Source organism: Protopterus annectens, chromosome 3.part0 (assembly GCF_019279795.1).
Source record: "Protopterus annectens isolate FY-2018-M chromosome 3.part0, PAN1.0, whole genome shotgun sequence".
Taxonomy (NCBI): Eukaryota; Metazoa; Chordata; order Ceratodontiformes; family Protopteridae; genus Protopterus; species Protopterus annectens.
In genome coordinates, this window is record NC_056731.1 from 18,962,608 (window position 1) to 18,978,162 (window position 15,555).

Genomic DNA, 15,555 nt, shown 5'->3' on the forward strand with positions numbered 1-15,555 from the left:
AAAAACATGTATCCATGAATTACCATATAGATGGCAGTACACTAAACACCGAAAGTTTGATAAGAGACTTAGGGACACAGGTGGACAGTGGTCTCACCTTCTTTAACCGCATCGCCACAACGGTCAGGAAATCCTTCTATGTGGCACACCACATCACTAAGGGCTTTTCATCCCGAAAAAAGGAGGTCATTGTCCCACTGTACTCATCCCTCATTAGACCCATTATAGAATACAATGCCCCGTTTGGTATGTACCTCTCAAGACATCTGCAACAACTGGAAAGGCCACAGAAATACCTCACTAAAAGAATCACAGGCCTAAAGCAGATGCCCTATGCTGACCGCCTTAAAAAACTCCAGCTATACTCTGTCACATATCGTCTACTCAGAGGCGATCTTTGCTTAACATACAAGGCCATGTCAAACCCAGAGCTGTTGGACATGCTACACTTAAATAAATCCCAATCCCTCAGAGCCACATGCTCCAGGGATCTAAACCTAGTCATCACAATAAACAAAACATGCTGGAGGGATAGGTTCCTGACCCAGAGACTCCCCAGACTCTGGAATAGATTGCCCATACATGTCAAGCAGAGTGCCTCTTTGGTCCTCTTCAAAAGGAACCTTGACGATTGGATGGGAGAAAGGAAATTCACCCCGGGGATCACATCAGTTGCCCTGCTAGACAGGGGTCCAGGGAAGTAAATAGTGTGGGAAGAAATAGCCAGGAAATTGTTATGGCTAGGCTTGTATAGGCCCTAGGGCTGATAGCCTAGTACCAACCTATGAACCTATATTCTGCAGCAGCTTCTGCTTTGGAAGATGATTTATTGATGAGAGGGTACAGGAAGGAGGATGTGCAGAGAACACATATGGACATAGATAAGTTACGTGCTACTAGGGGGAAGCCATATTTTAATAGGATAGATAGTGCTTCATGCACAGGTGATGCATGTATTGGGAAGGGTAACAGTCATCTTAGGTTACCCCTTACATATGGTAATAATATTCACCAAGTTTGTGATCTTATTAGTAAGCACTGGCCTATTTTATTGTCAGATGAAAAAGTTAGTAGCATAGTAGGTGAAAAACATCATTCACGTTTAAAAATAATATGTCCTTAAAAAGGCAGTTGTGTTATAAATCTATTAAATCTACAGCACGACCTTCTAATAGAGTAGGCACTTTTCCATGCAGAACCTGTAAGGCTTGTGTTTTTATCTGTAAATTTAATGAATTTCAGCATGCTTTTTTGGATGTGTATTTTAAGGCTAGATTTTATGTGGATTGTAAATCAAAGGGGCTAGTTTATCTTTCTAAATGTAGACACTGTTCAGCGTTTTTCATTGGGAAGACTTTACAAATGCTGAAAGAATGCATTCTGCAGTATCAGGGTGATATCATGAGAGTGAATCTATCTAATGCTCTAGCTAAGCATATCTCCCTCAACCCAGATCATTCATTTAAATTTATGGTACTGAAGACAGTACCTATGGGTTTAAGAAGAGGAGATTACAAAAATAGATTAGAATTGGCAGAGACTAAATGGATTACTAAATTCCAGGTGCATAAGCCTCCTGGTTTAAATGCTATAGTCCCTTTAAAACCTTTATTAAAAAAGCTCAGGTTGCATCAATGAATTTAATTGGTTAATTAGTTTATATTGTTATATAAAGTGTTTAGCTTTTAGTTGTTTTTATGGATCTGAAGAAGCACTATCCAGTGTGAAAGCGCTTATCCTGTTGAATTGCAATACATTTTTATGCGGTAGCCATGGTGGACACTTGGTTTTGATTATCTCATCGTTTTACTGTTGAATTGAGTGGCCTTTAGCTGCTTTGGGTATTTTTATTTTATTACATATATTTTCCCCATAGTTCTGAGGAGAGGGACAGAAATATGCCAGAGGTCTACCATGTAGCACACTAGACTGCACAAATGTAGAAATTAAGGCACCACCCAGGAAACAGGGTAGGCACTACATTAACAGAAAGGGCTACCACTCTATCAACTGCCAAGTCATGTGTAATGCTAAGGGAATCAACTTGAATGTGTGTGCTGGTAATTCTGGCAGTTATCACAACTCGCATATCTGTACACCTCCCAAATGTATCAGATGTTTGCTATGGGGAATATCCCACAAGGGCATTTACTGGGGGATGCAGGCTATGCACTGGAACCAGGGCTGGTAACACCCATCAGAAATGCACACACCCACAGAAGAACACCATAATGAGGCACACACTCAAACAAGAAACTTCATAGAGCATGTGACTGGGTTGCTGAAGTCAAGGTTCAAGTGCCTTTATACATCTGGGGGAGCCCTGCAGTACAATCCATGGAAATATATAAAAATATTCACAGTATGTGCCATGCTACACAACATAATCCTGAGAAAATAGCTTCAGCAGGATCAGCAAGATGAAGGGGCACACACCCTACCACCAATGCCAAGGTCACCACAACCACAGGTAGATGAGGAGTTGCAGGGGGAACCAGCAACTGTGGGTGTAGGCAGACATAGGTGTGCTCAGTATGCCCTTGCATTGGCTAAGAGACAATGTATAGCACACTTTCTCACCACCAGGGGACCTAAAACCTTCCTCCTACTCGCATACATATAGTATCATTGATGCCAGGCAACTCACAGCTATACCTCCCCATGTATTGGTTGTGTACTGCTTGCAACAGACAGAGTCAGCCCTAAACTAAAACTGTGTCAGCTGTTGCACTTAAAAGGTAAGTCATGAACCTGGAGTGTATTATTTAATAATATGACTGTGTGGCATATCCTTGCATTTCATTACTTGGTCCGGTCAGCTAGTAAAAGGTGGGAGATCTGTACAGGGCTTACCTTAACATGTGACAGCAGAGCTATCTTTGACCTCTTTATGTCCATTACTAAGTGGTAGACCTCAAGCATCAAAGATTCACACAATCATACCTCTCAAAAGAACTGATGATCAGTGCATGTCTTCAGTTTAGCACCATATGTTTGTACTAGAAAATGATTAAATAGAGAAGTTAGAAAGTAATGATACACATTGCAGTTTCTGACTTCACAACCCTCACAAGATCATTCAATATAAAGATGAGACATTTTGATGCTGTCAGCTCTCTAACTTTCTAAGGCCAATATAAGTCAAAGGTACAATTACCGGTTTAACACCACAAATGCAGATATACTAAGCACTACGTTAGCTATGCACCCTGAGCATCAGACACAAAAAATAGAAAATAGGGGATACGACACAGTTACCATCATTTGTACAGGGTGTTGTCGGGGGGGCGGGGCAGGAAGCCTAGGTTGACGCAAATGGTAGGTGAGTGTGTGTGAGTAAGAAAGAGAGGAAGGCAGATGTGGATAAATGAAAAAAATGGCCAGTGAGAAAAAATAAGTAACTGTCATGTATGTCTGTAAGGGTCCTCCAGGTGAAATTAGTGTGCGAGTGTCTGCATGAACACAGTCAAGCTCTGTGCTGGGTCTACATCATCATATGTCAGACAGGTGTGAGCAGTGCACAGTAGAGGTGGCAGTTCATTGTTGTCATCCCTGATCACGAGAAATGGCTCTGCATTGGCACATCCACATCCAGTCAGATGCAGTGTACTCCCTGAATGTGACTGATGTCTGTTGGATGAGCTCCCTTTACAAGGACTCCCAAGACCACAACCCCATGGTCTGCCATGTCTGGGTGTGGACAGCATACTCACTGATATAGTAGTGGATGTATTGTCACTATCAGAACATGATCGGGTATGGCCACATTGACTAACAGCAGATGATGTGGCTGACCTATGCCCATGAGGATTCTGTTCCATTCCAAGCAGATGTTCCATCACAGACACTGCTCATTCCATGACAGACACCCCTCGGTCCATCACAGACAACCCTCATTCCAACATGTCATTTATCTGATCCAGAAAATCGGCAAAACAGTGGAGGCAGTCATGCATTTCAGACTATGCCACATCCACAACCATGAGCATTTGTCTGGAGCACCTATGGGAATGTGCCTGTGCCTCCATAACAGCCTTAAACATATGTTGAGTGGCACAGGAAAAGACAGTTGCAACAGGTGGGGGAGGGCCAGCAGGCCCCCTCCAAGCACCCTATCAATCCTCCTGTGTTGCACCTTACCCACACTTTGGCTACAGCCAGACTCAACAGGCACTGAAGTCATAGTAGCCACACTTCCCTGATTGATGTCCTAACACTCAACTGTCTAATATCTCTGGGCTCACTGGAAAGGGTAAGCATAGGCCTACTGGCTGTGTCTGATGGAACTGCATGGGATGGCTGAAGGTCAACCTCCGTGTCAGATTCAACCTCTGCATCCCCTGACTGTGCCTCAGCTTGGCCACTATCATAAACAGAGTCTGCTAATATACTGACTGTTCTACTTAAAGAAATCACTATCTCCACTTAAAGAAATCCCAATCCTTCAGAGCCACATGCTCCAGGGATATAAACCTTGTCATCACAATGAAGAAAACATGCTGGAAGGATAGTTTCCTGACCTAGAGACTTCCCATACTCTGGAATAGACTGCCCATACATGTCAAGCAGAGCGCCTCCTTGGCCCTCTTCAAAAGGAACATTGATGACTGGATGGGAGATAGGAAATTCACTCCGGGGATCACATCAGTCGCCCTGCTAGACAGGGGTCCAGGGAAGTAAATATTGTGGGAAGAAACATCCGGGGAATTGTTTGGCTAGGCTTGTATAGGCCTTAGGGCTGATAGCCTAGTACCTACCTATGAACCTATGAACCTATGACATTAGGTGCACAGGGCCCACACTCGCATTGTTATGATCACCTGTGATAAAAAGCAGGAAACACAGGAATAAATTAATATCTGCACTAATATAGTAAAATGTATGCTAACAAACTAACAGTGCCACCACTATTACAGACAGTATAGCAATACACGCAACAGGCCTGATATCAACATCACACACTACAATATTTCTTTAAATTGCTTAGCAGTACTGACATAAAAATGTTTGCCTTACAATCTGCAGATGAGATACTCTTCTGTAGTAATAGGTTCATAGGTTCATAGGATGATACTAGGCTATTGGCCCGGAGGCTCTTATAAGCCTAACTACGAATTTCACCCATGTTCCCAGAAAGTCAGCACTTGTTTTTCCTGTCCAGCAGGGGCACAGGTGGGTTCCCAAGGGTATATTTTCTGTTTCCCATCCAGTCATCCAGGTTCCCCTTAAAGACAGCTAGTGAGGTACTCTGTTTGACATGGAGAGGAAGTCTATTCCATAGATGGAGGAGTTACTGGGACACAAATCTATCTTACCAACAAGTTCTATTAATGTCACAGACCAGGCTGAGACCTTGCATGCGGGTTGTGGGAGTGGAGTTTGACTTACGGATATGCAGCAACTTTATCAAGGCTGAGTCTGAGACGGCCTTGTATGCCAGACACAGGTCACCTCTGAGCAGTCTATACAAGACTGAGTAGAGGGACAGGGCTTTTAGCCTTTCTGTGTAGGATAGGTGTTTGAGACCCTGGATTTCCCTGGTCAGGAATCTCTGTGGTCTCTCCAACTGCTGCATGTGCTTGGCAAGATACATGCCGAAGGGGGGCATTGTACTCAATAATGGGTATGATAAAGGAGGAGTACAGGGATGTTATGACCTCCTTGTTCCTGGATGAAATACTCTTACTTATGAGGTGGGCCATGCTGAAAGCCTTTCGTACAATGGAGGCAACATGGTGGTCAAAAGTCAGGTTACTATCAACCTGGGTGCCCAAGTCCCTCACTACAGATCGCATTCTTAGTACGTTGTTATTAATTGATAATTAGTGGGGACACCATTTTCCCCAAAGGGAACAATGATGCATTCCTTGGCATTCAGTTTGAGGCCATGATTCTGGAACCACTCATTAGTTATGTTAAAGCCATCTTGGAGGATTTTCACATCACTAGGGGAATTTATGACAGTACCCAGCTTCCCGTCATCTGCAAACTTGGTCAGTCACAGACCACTGGTTTTGGCTTGCACCTCAGAAAAGTATATCCCAAAGAGTAGAGGCCCCAAGACTGATCCTTGAGGTACAACGCCTGTTATGGGTCTACTACTAGAGGTGGCTTCCCCTATTTTGACTGAGTGGGTTCTATGAGCCAGTTAGCTACCCATCTGGTAACATATGGGTTGATGCCTAGCTGGGAGAGTTTATCTATTATGTCTAAGTGGGGAATAGTGTCGAAGGCTTTGGCTATGTCTAGTTAGGTGGTGTGTACTGTCTTGCCCTCATCCATGGCTTTGTTGACTGCTTTGAAGAAGGCGACCAAGTTTAACAGACACAATCTCCCTTTGACAAAACCAAACTGTGTGGTATCAAGCATTTGGAGGTTGCCGTGTCCTTGTTTATAATGTCTATGATAATGTGTTCCATGGCCTTGCAGATCAAGATATTTAGGCTGATTGGCTTGTAATTGCCTGGGTTGGTGAATGCTCCACCTTTGTTCAGAGGGATGACAGTGGCTGTCCTCCATTCTGATGGGATGAAGCTGGTGCACAGTGGTTGAATAGGGTGCCTAGTGGTGCAGACAGCTCTTGGCTGAGTTCATGTAGGACACAGCCAGGGATTTTTTCAGGTCCCATGGAGGCTGTATTTTTTGCCTTTGAGAGGTTAATAACCTCCTCCCTGGTGATGAGGGGAGGGTGGCAGGTGCTGGCGATGTCCTGGTTTACTGATGGGGGGACAGGTGGGTGAAATTTTCACTGAACTTGTCTGCCAGCAGGTAGGCTATATCTATAGTGTTTATGTATGTGGTATTCTTGACCACCAATTCAGAGCAGATTTGGGAGTTACTTTTTTGAGATTGCAGACATATGAGAAGAAGGCCTTGTGATTGTCCTTAGTAGATGTGGCCAATTTGGATTTGTTCAGACAAAGGAGAGATTGCTTCCAACTTGGCCCCTGCTCCTTCTTAGTCCTGAAGAGCAATTTATTCCTTTTATTATAGAGTCTGTTTATTGCTGCTATCCACCAGACAGGTTACTTCTTCCTTGAGGAAGATGATTTGGTCCTGTTAGGTATTGCTGAGTCTATGCAGCTATATAGGTGCTCATATAGTTTTTTTGGGGTAGGCTTGGACATTAGTGCTTGATTCAAATGAAGGGATGGTGGCTGTGACGCTGCTTATACCTGCTCTCAGGAGGTTGTATTCAGCTTTGGAAAAATGTTTTGTTTGATCCTGGCAAGGGCGGGTGGGGGTCAGGGGAGATGGTGACTTCAAAAGTGATTGCTTTATGGTCGGATCTTACCAAGGAGGATGACACTGTAAGGGTACTAGAGTGGATACTCATGTTGGTTAGTACCAGGTCCAGGATATTTTCACCTCTTGTGGGAGTGTCAACCAGCTGATCCAATGCATTGGCACTGACAAAGTCGAGGAATCTCTGGGCATTCGTGTTTGAGCTAGAATTGGTCTTCCACTCTATGGTTGGGTAGTTAATGTCACCCAGGATCAGGGTAGAGGGTTGAATCTTGATGGATTCAATTAAGTCCAGATAGGTGGAGTGGGCCTCTTGATTCATGGTTGGGGGTCTGTAGCTAGCTATCATTTGAATAGGTGTTTTGTCAATAGTTAACTACACCTGGAGTGTCTCATGTGTGTTATACTGTTTGACCAGCCTGGAGGTGTGTATGACTTTGATAAATATTGAAACTCCACCTCCTTTGGCTTTGTAGCCTCTGTTTGGGATCTGAAAGTACGGTAGGACAAGTAACCTGGTAAGACTGGGGTGATCTCCACAGCCCTGAGCCAGGTTTCCGTGACTGCACAAATTTCAGCATCTTCCAGGGTGAGAAAAGCTTGCAGTGAGTGCAGTTTCATGTTAAGACTCCTAGCGTTTAGCAGCATGACCTTTAAATTTTGTTTAGAAGAATTTTTCATGTTGGTAATTTTGTCCTCATGACTTTACCTGAAAAGGCACTATGAGGGAGGCAAAAGCCTTTGCCAGAAGCCTGAGGCCCAGGGGAAACAGATGTAGGCCATCTCTGGAAAAGCATTGTGGTCTGTCAATCATGTCCTCTCAGGCTGTCAGGTACCCCTTGGAATGACACCAGAAACTAAGCCAATTGTTAAAGTCAATCATTTTCTGTTTGTACTAAGGGATTATTCTACATGACGGTAGGATGCTGCTTAAGGCTAGGGACATACCTGCCTGGCACACATATTAGTCCAGATGGTCCTGAAAGAAACTGAGCAAGAGGTAAGGGCAGCATCACAATTAACAGTAACACATGGGGAAATACATTTACCCCTTTATATCGCCATTACCTATAATTTCAACAAGAACGTGTCTGACAACTCTAACCTAAGCTTATAACTATAGCAATCTTCAATCCTCCTCAAAAAAGACATTTGACACAGAATTAACTTATTGATTTCAATTGTTTTACTATACAACAGTATTCAACTCTTCGGATTCCAAAGCCTACGTGGAAGTTACTCATGGGATGTGCTTGCCATTCAGGACATGCTGTACTGCACTGTCCTGGGATCTGTCTTGATCTCTGATATTGGCCAGGAACTCTTCATTGAGGGTTAGTGGTGGTTCCCTACAGGCCTTCCCCTGGTAACTATCTGGTCATGGCCCACTGCAGCCGTTCACCTCCAAGCAGATGTGATCATGTCAGTGGCCCTGTGGTGCACCTGCTCATATGTCCTTCTGTGGCCACCCATGGCATTGACATCACCTATCTGCCACCATATTCTCATCCTATGTGCCATATCTCCCCGTCCCCTTTCCAGCAGAAAAGCACCATGTGGCCCAAAGCCATCCACAATCATTTGGTTCTCGGCATCAGTGAAGGGGGGTCTCAGTGGATTGACATGCCTGGATGGCATACTCATAGGTGTCCTAAAAGACAACAGAAGGTTAATACACATAAGTATCACATAGCTACAAAATAACTGTTTCCAGATAAAACAGAAAAGGTAGAGAGTCAGTATTATCCACTGGAAAAACATAAAACGGTCTAGAGATGTGAAATGCTAACAACAGGAAGGATGCAAAACAAGGATAGTAACAAGAGCAACATATTCTTGTTTGTGCTATAACAATAACTCACCTTTGCTCCCCCCAAAAGAACAGTCCATCTTTGTTTGTGCTATAACAGTAACTCACCTTTACCTCTCCCCCAAAAAAAGAACAGGAAAATGACACATTTTCCTAACAAATCATCTTTGAAATGCAAAAAGTTCTATCAAAGGAGCTGTCTCTGAATCATTTGTACATATTTATTACAATGTATTCCATTTTCATGCATTGACGATCATGTATATCTCTGAAATGAATAGGCAAACATGCCCATGCCAACAGTACTCTTCCAAGTAATGCATACAGACAAAAGTGTAAAATCCTTTACTTCAGAATTTTCTTAAATACATTCCAGTATATGCAGTATGTAGTAGAACAAATGGAAGCATTCCTCTAGAAGTTCAATGCTCCTCTGTGTGGATATATCCCAAAGTAATAGCATATCTTCACTCTTCTCCACATAAACAATTCTCCTTACCATCAGTTTGCCTATCTACATGGTTGTCTTTTTATATGGTGTAGAGTTAGGGCCGTTAGTGGTAAATATACAATGAGGTGTGAACTCATTAGAATTGCTGAATCCAAAAAAATGGATCCGTATAGGGATGTAAACATATTGTTTGTTTTTAATGGATTGCAATTGTGACTGATTAGCGTTTGGGAGAAGAAAAGCACAACAGCACTGCAGGCTTCCTTACTTCCAGTGGGTGTGTCAGGTTGCATATACAAAGTGTTAGATGTAAGGTTGGAAATGTAAGTAAGTAGCATGCAAGTCACAGGTTGTGTTCCTTCTCACCCAGCCTGCTCTCCATTTTTTAGCAACTGCATATGATATTATTTCCAATTAATATCCTCATACATTTTAAGGCCAATGATATAGAAAGACTTACACACTGCATGTCTGAGATTACTGGTCAGATACACGAAGAATGGCAAACTAACACAGAAATATAAGACAGAACTGTATATCTGCAAGCAATAATCATGGCAGGTTGTGTTATCACTACATACACTACATCCAAAAACTACTAAATGTACAAATAATACTTGTATGGTTTGATATCCCTACAGATGCTGTTACAGTTGGTTGTGTGCATATTGAGTTACAGTAAGTTATTTGCCGCAAAGCTGTTTGTGTGGCAAAGAGGGATAAGGCACCCATCCTGTGTTTTGAAGGTGCATCAAAGTGAGAGTACAAATCCAGACCTATGTAGTAATATTTCATGTGTACTAACATTTTCTGGTAGGTATGTCATAGGTTGCTTTTCCTCATTTCAACTACCTCACCCTTTTCTAACTTTTTTTAAATTGGCTATTGTTTACACGACACTATGCTTAGCACAAACATGGGAACTAGAGAAAAATGGCTTGACTGTGCTTATCTCATTTGCACAAAGCATGGCACTGTGCAAACTGGATAACTGGCCAGACAGGACCCTGATAGCTAAAAATAGAAACTAGATGCATTCAATTAATACAACTGGGCATCATGCAAAACAAGACTGCTCTGGGGTTAACAGCAATACCTTAAGAATGATTAATAACATAGGGAATGCCATGTAACTATTTCTGTGGCAGCAGGTGTAAGTGTAGGGCTGGAGTACAGATTGCCCTAGGTTCTAGTACAGCATGTGCAACCTTTGTTTTACTGTTGTAACAATGCAGTTTGTAGTAATGAAATGCAACATAGACAAGTGTTTTCTCAACCTTCTTGTGACAATATGTGTAAATGTAGGACTGTCATACACATGGTCCTAGGTTTGAATACAGCATATTCCATACGCTTTTACTGTTGTTTCATTTCCCAGCATAGTTACTGTCTCTTATAACACTGGACATGGTGTGGCTGATATTAATTATATGTATGAAGATTGAGGCATTAGTATTGTGTCAGGTATCTATTCATTTATCTATGTATTATCACTTTATTCTCAAATCTATGACTGTGGGTATATTGTGAACTATATTCCTGTAAGCATATTTCTGCTATCTAGACTGCTATGGCCTTTTCATTTAAAAACAGACATACACAACTTCCTGTATAGTCAATAAGTGTGAATTTGCTTTACTTGCTACTGTAGTGCTCTACTTACCATCTCGCAAACACTGTCTTCAGATATGCACACTGCTAATCACCATGTTTGACAGATGACAAGCAGACTGCAACAGTTTCAAACAGTGTGCGCACTGCCACTAAATGAGATGACTAGAACTGGTGGGAAAACATCATTACCCATTGTTCTAGATCTGTAGCAGACATAGCAGGAATTTGTAGGGAAGGTGTCAGGTTTAGAACACAGAGATGGGGTGTCCAGGAGTCATACCTCTCAACCGTACCAAATTCCATGGTAAATACTGTTTTTGATGGCAAAATATTGGGGTGCCACAGATTCCTGGGGATTTTTTTTTTGATTAATTTTTTCCTGATATCATCATGTGTAGGGCATGCATGATGACGTCAGCTTCACGAGGCAGACAGACAGCCTGTCAGAATTCATCTACTTAATTTAGCTTAAGTGCCTTATTTAAGTGCAGCAGTCAAGAACTGCAGAGTCAAAGTGCATATTTCTTCCCCCGGCTTGGGTAAGGCAAAAAAAAGACTGTAGTGGCGAGGGCTAGAGTGAGAGAGTCATTACTTAATTGTGTTTACCAGTTTTTTCTTATGTGTAGCGATTCTTTGGAAACTGTATTGTTGCTACATTCATTTTCTTTTGGCTTGCTGTATTGATATTCCAGTGGCGGGGAGACAGGCCACTTTTAGACTGTTTAATTAATTCTGTTAAGTTAGGAACTTGGGACCGCTTTTCTTATGTGCACTTCTCTGGATATTAGTGCGCTTGAATGGAGTGCATTGTTGCTGCATTGATTTTCTTTCTGTTTACTTCATTTGGGACCACACAGGGCTCACTGCATTGATTTCAAGTGAAGGGGGACAGGTCATTGAAGTGTGTGTGCTCAAGTGGAGTGCATCGATTTTCTTTCTGTTTAAACAATGCTGCATTAATTTTCTTTCTGTCTTTGGAAATTATTGCATTGAAGTGTGAGTGCTTGAGTGTATTCTGTTAAGCAGTTTTTACTTTTGGGACTAGTCTTGCTGCATTGATTTGCATTTGAAGGTGTGTGAGTGTCTGTGTGTGTGTGTGTGTGTTTGTGTGTGTGTGTGTGTGTGTGTGTGTAGGTGGTGGGGTAGTGTTGGAAGCTTTGTTTATTTCTGTACATACCGCATACTTTTCCCCCTTGAGGATGCTGAAATTATGTTACAATAGGTCTGTGTGTCTGACTGAGTGTGTGTGTGTATATGTGTGTGTGTGTGTGTGTGTGTGTGTGTGTGTGTGTGTGTGTGTGTGTGTGTGTGTGTGTGTGTGTGTCGGGGTGTTCAAAAAATTTTCCTTGGTTTCAGGAAGCTTCAGTGAGACAAAATCAATAGGCAACCATTACCTCTCTCTCAACTGGTTTAAAATACTTTGACGATCTCAAGTTACATGTGTGATTCATTTACTGAATTGTCAACACATGTACTTTTTGTGCAAGCTTTTTTAGACATATTATTTGGTTTGCTTTTGATAGCCTCTGCTCTAAACTCCAGTCTAGCAGTGTTTCTGGTGTTTCATATTGTTGCTTGCACAGCACAATAATTGTTGTTTGCCCTATATATTATAACTCCTTTTGCTATTTCTTGTGCTTTGATTTACTTATGATATGCAGGCTGTAGTCAACAAATAGAACTTATATGGCACAGAGCACCTACCTGCTCAGAATAAAATAAATATGTTTTCTGGGAACAACAAAAGAAAATAAAATCATTTTTTTTTCTTGCTTGTAAAAACAAAACTCATTAGTGGCCAGACAGGCAGCTCCCCCTCATTTTATATAATACCAGGAGGAGAAGACCAATGTCAGGCACTCCAGCCAATGGCAGAGTGAGGTGACAGTAATGATAGTCCAGTGGGTGAGAACTCAATTCTCACTGTCACCCAACTTGATGACCATTGGTTCATGATGTCCCAACCCTCATCCCAGTCATGGTGTCCCCCAACCTTTTGTATCCATCACCGTCCATGACGCTTGTCTTGCTTGTCTTATCTACCTGCAATTGCTTCCTCATCTACTCAACTTACCTCACCCAGGCATTCCTACATCCCTTCCCCAGCATTCTTCTCTCTCTCTCAGCAAAAAAAAAATCAAAACAAAAGGGCATCTGTCCCACAAAAAAATAAATAAATAAATAATAAAAAATCATCCCACACATTGCTCTCCATTTCTCACAAGCGTCGTCTTGACACACTTTATTCGGTCTGTTTGGCTATAAAACATGATTACGTTGTGGTTGCCCCTCTCTCTCTGGAGATGACAGTCCAAATTCAGTTAATACTTTTCAGATATGTTCACTTTGCACTGTTAAAGAAATGGATAGCTATGGTTCTTTCCTACCTCCCTCCTGTACATTCCTGTCCTGCTTTCCCTTTATTCTTCCCACTGCTTGCTCCCCATTTCATCAATGTCCTATCTTCCCCATTTCTTTTCTTTAATGCATCATTGTGCTATGGTGTGCATTGCACAGCAACGTGCAGCAATTTTAATACAAAATTAGTTAAAAGTATTACGTACAGCTGTATTCAAACCCAGTACCATCTGACCCCAAAAAGGAATGTACCACTGCATTAACTGCATTAACACTTGCTGTCAGTTAAGTGGCAGGTGTATTCCATATACTCAGTGCTAACTATCAGACGTTGCCCCCCCCCAGCTTGCTCCCATTTTACCACTTTTCCATCTACCCCATTTTAACACCTTTAATCTGGTCAAAAATAGAATCACACACAACACACATAAGTAGCAGAAAAAGCAACGGATCTATTCACTTTCTGGGCTTTATGTTTGTGGGTAGGTGTGCACAGTGACGGTCAGCAGCGGCAAAATGCAACAACACATCTAGTATAGACAATTCATGCCATTGTATTTATACTCTGTAATGAAAAGTATTTTAAAGTATTAGATATACCTGTATCCAAATTCAGTACCATCTGGGCCAAAAAAGAAATGTATTGGTTGGGAGTGTGGCCTAATGGTTAAGGTGTTTGCCTTACAAACACAAGGTACAGGGTTTGAGTCTCACAAGGGATAATTGGCTAGGCTTAAAATAGCTCACAAGGGCAGTTAGCCTAGTACTAATCTATGAACCTATGCACCTATAATCAATGCATTAACACATGCTGCCACAGAGTCAGTTAAGCAGCAGGTGTATGTCATAGATTCAGTACTAAATGTCAGGCTTTAGCAATGCAGCTCATTTTTGCGAACTGCTTACCTACACGCAAACATGTTTATCTTACATGTGTATGCACTTTGCCAACTGTTGGCCAAACCCGCTGCTCACTGCACTACGGAAATGTTTATATTATGCTGCATTACTGCTGTTTACTGTCCATTGCCTGTGTACAACATGACATTACATGTGTAAACATTACAAACTGAGGGCCCTATCTAACAATTTGTCACATATTTATGATACATCCATCTCTTGCCACCCCACCATCAAGCACTGCAACCCTAGTGTTTCAATACTTTTTTCAATACATATATCATCCATAGTACAAAATGTAATATCAAATGCTGTGTGTGCTGTGCAATGCACATTAATCTGGTAACATGCAGAACTACAACTATTGACCCATATGTCTAAAAACACTTCTCTGCAAGGCTAGGGAAGGAATCACCATGGACTATATCCACAGGGACACAGGTGACCTTCAACACACTTGACCTTACCCATTTTGTTTTTTGTCAAAGGTAGATCTTGTTTACTGAACCTTGTGGACTTCTTGGATACTGACCCTACAGACCTGGATGAGGGATAGCAGGGCAGACAGCCTATGTTGACTTTTCCAAGGCCTTTGACACTATCCCCCATTCACGTGTCATAGTTTAAATCTCCCATGTGGGAATTATGCCATACAGTAATACAGGGATAGGCAACTAGCTCACTGACATAACACACTCTCAAAGTTAGGGACTGCTCTTCCACCAGTAGCCAATTACCATTAGAATACCACATGGATCTGTGCTGGGCCCTCAACTGTTTGCAAACTACTTCCCTGAAGTGCAGGTAATGGTAGTTGGTCTGTGATTTATCAAGTTTGCAGCTGAGTGCTAACTTGATGCACTAATATAGAGTCCCCAATTATGGTAACATATTACGGAAGGAGCTGCAACAGACAAATGACTGGTGCCAAACTCACAGACTGAACTTTAAAGCATACAGTGGCTCATTGTCCTCTTTGTCAATTAAGTACACCTGCTAAGTATGATATACATAGCACTTTTCTAAGCTCAAACACAGTGTTGTGAGACTTGGGAACACATGTTGATAGCAATCTACACTTTCATCACTATGTGTCCATAGTGGTGACCCACACATTCTGCATTGTGCACTTCATACATATTGACATCACATCCAAGACCAGGGTGGTCATACCTCT

At 42.0% G+C, this 15,555-nt stretch overlaps 1 protein-coding gene across 1 annotated transcript in view; it reads right to left on the minus strand.

Annotated features, from left to right (window-relative positions):
* The window catches only part of MYO3A (myosin IIIA), a 2,697,794-nt gene that overhangs the window by 1,686,916 nt on the left and 995,323 nt on the right, over positions 1-15,555 (minus strand). The window lies entirely within an intron of this gene.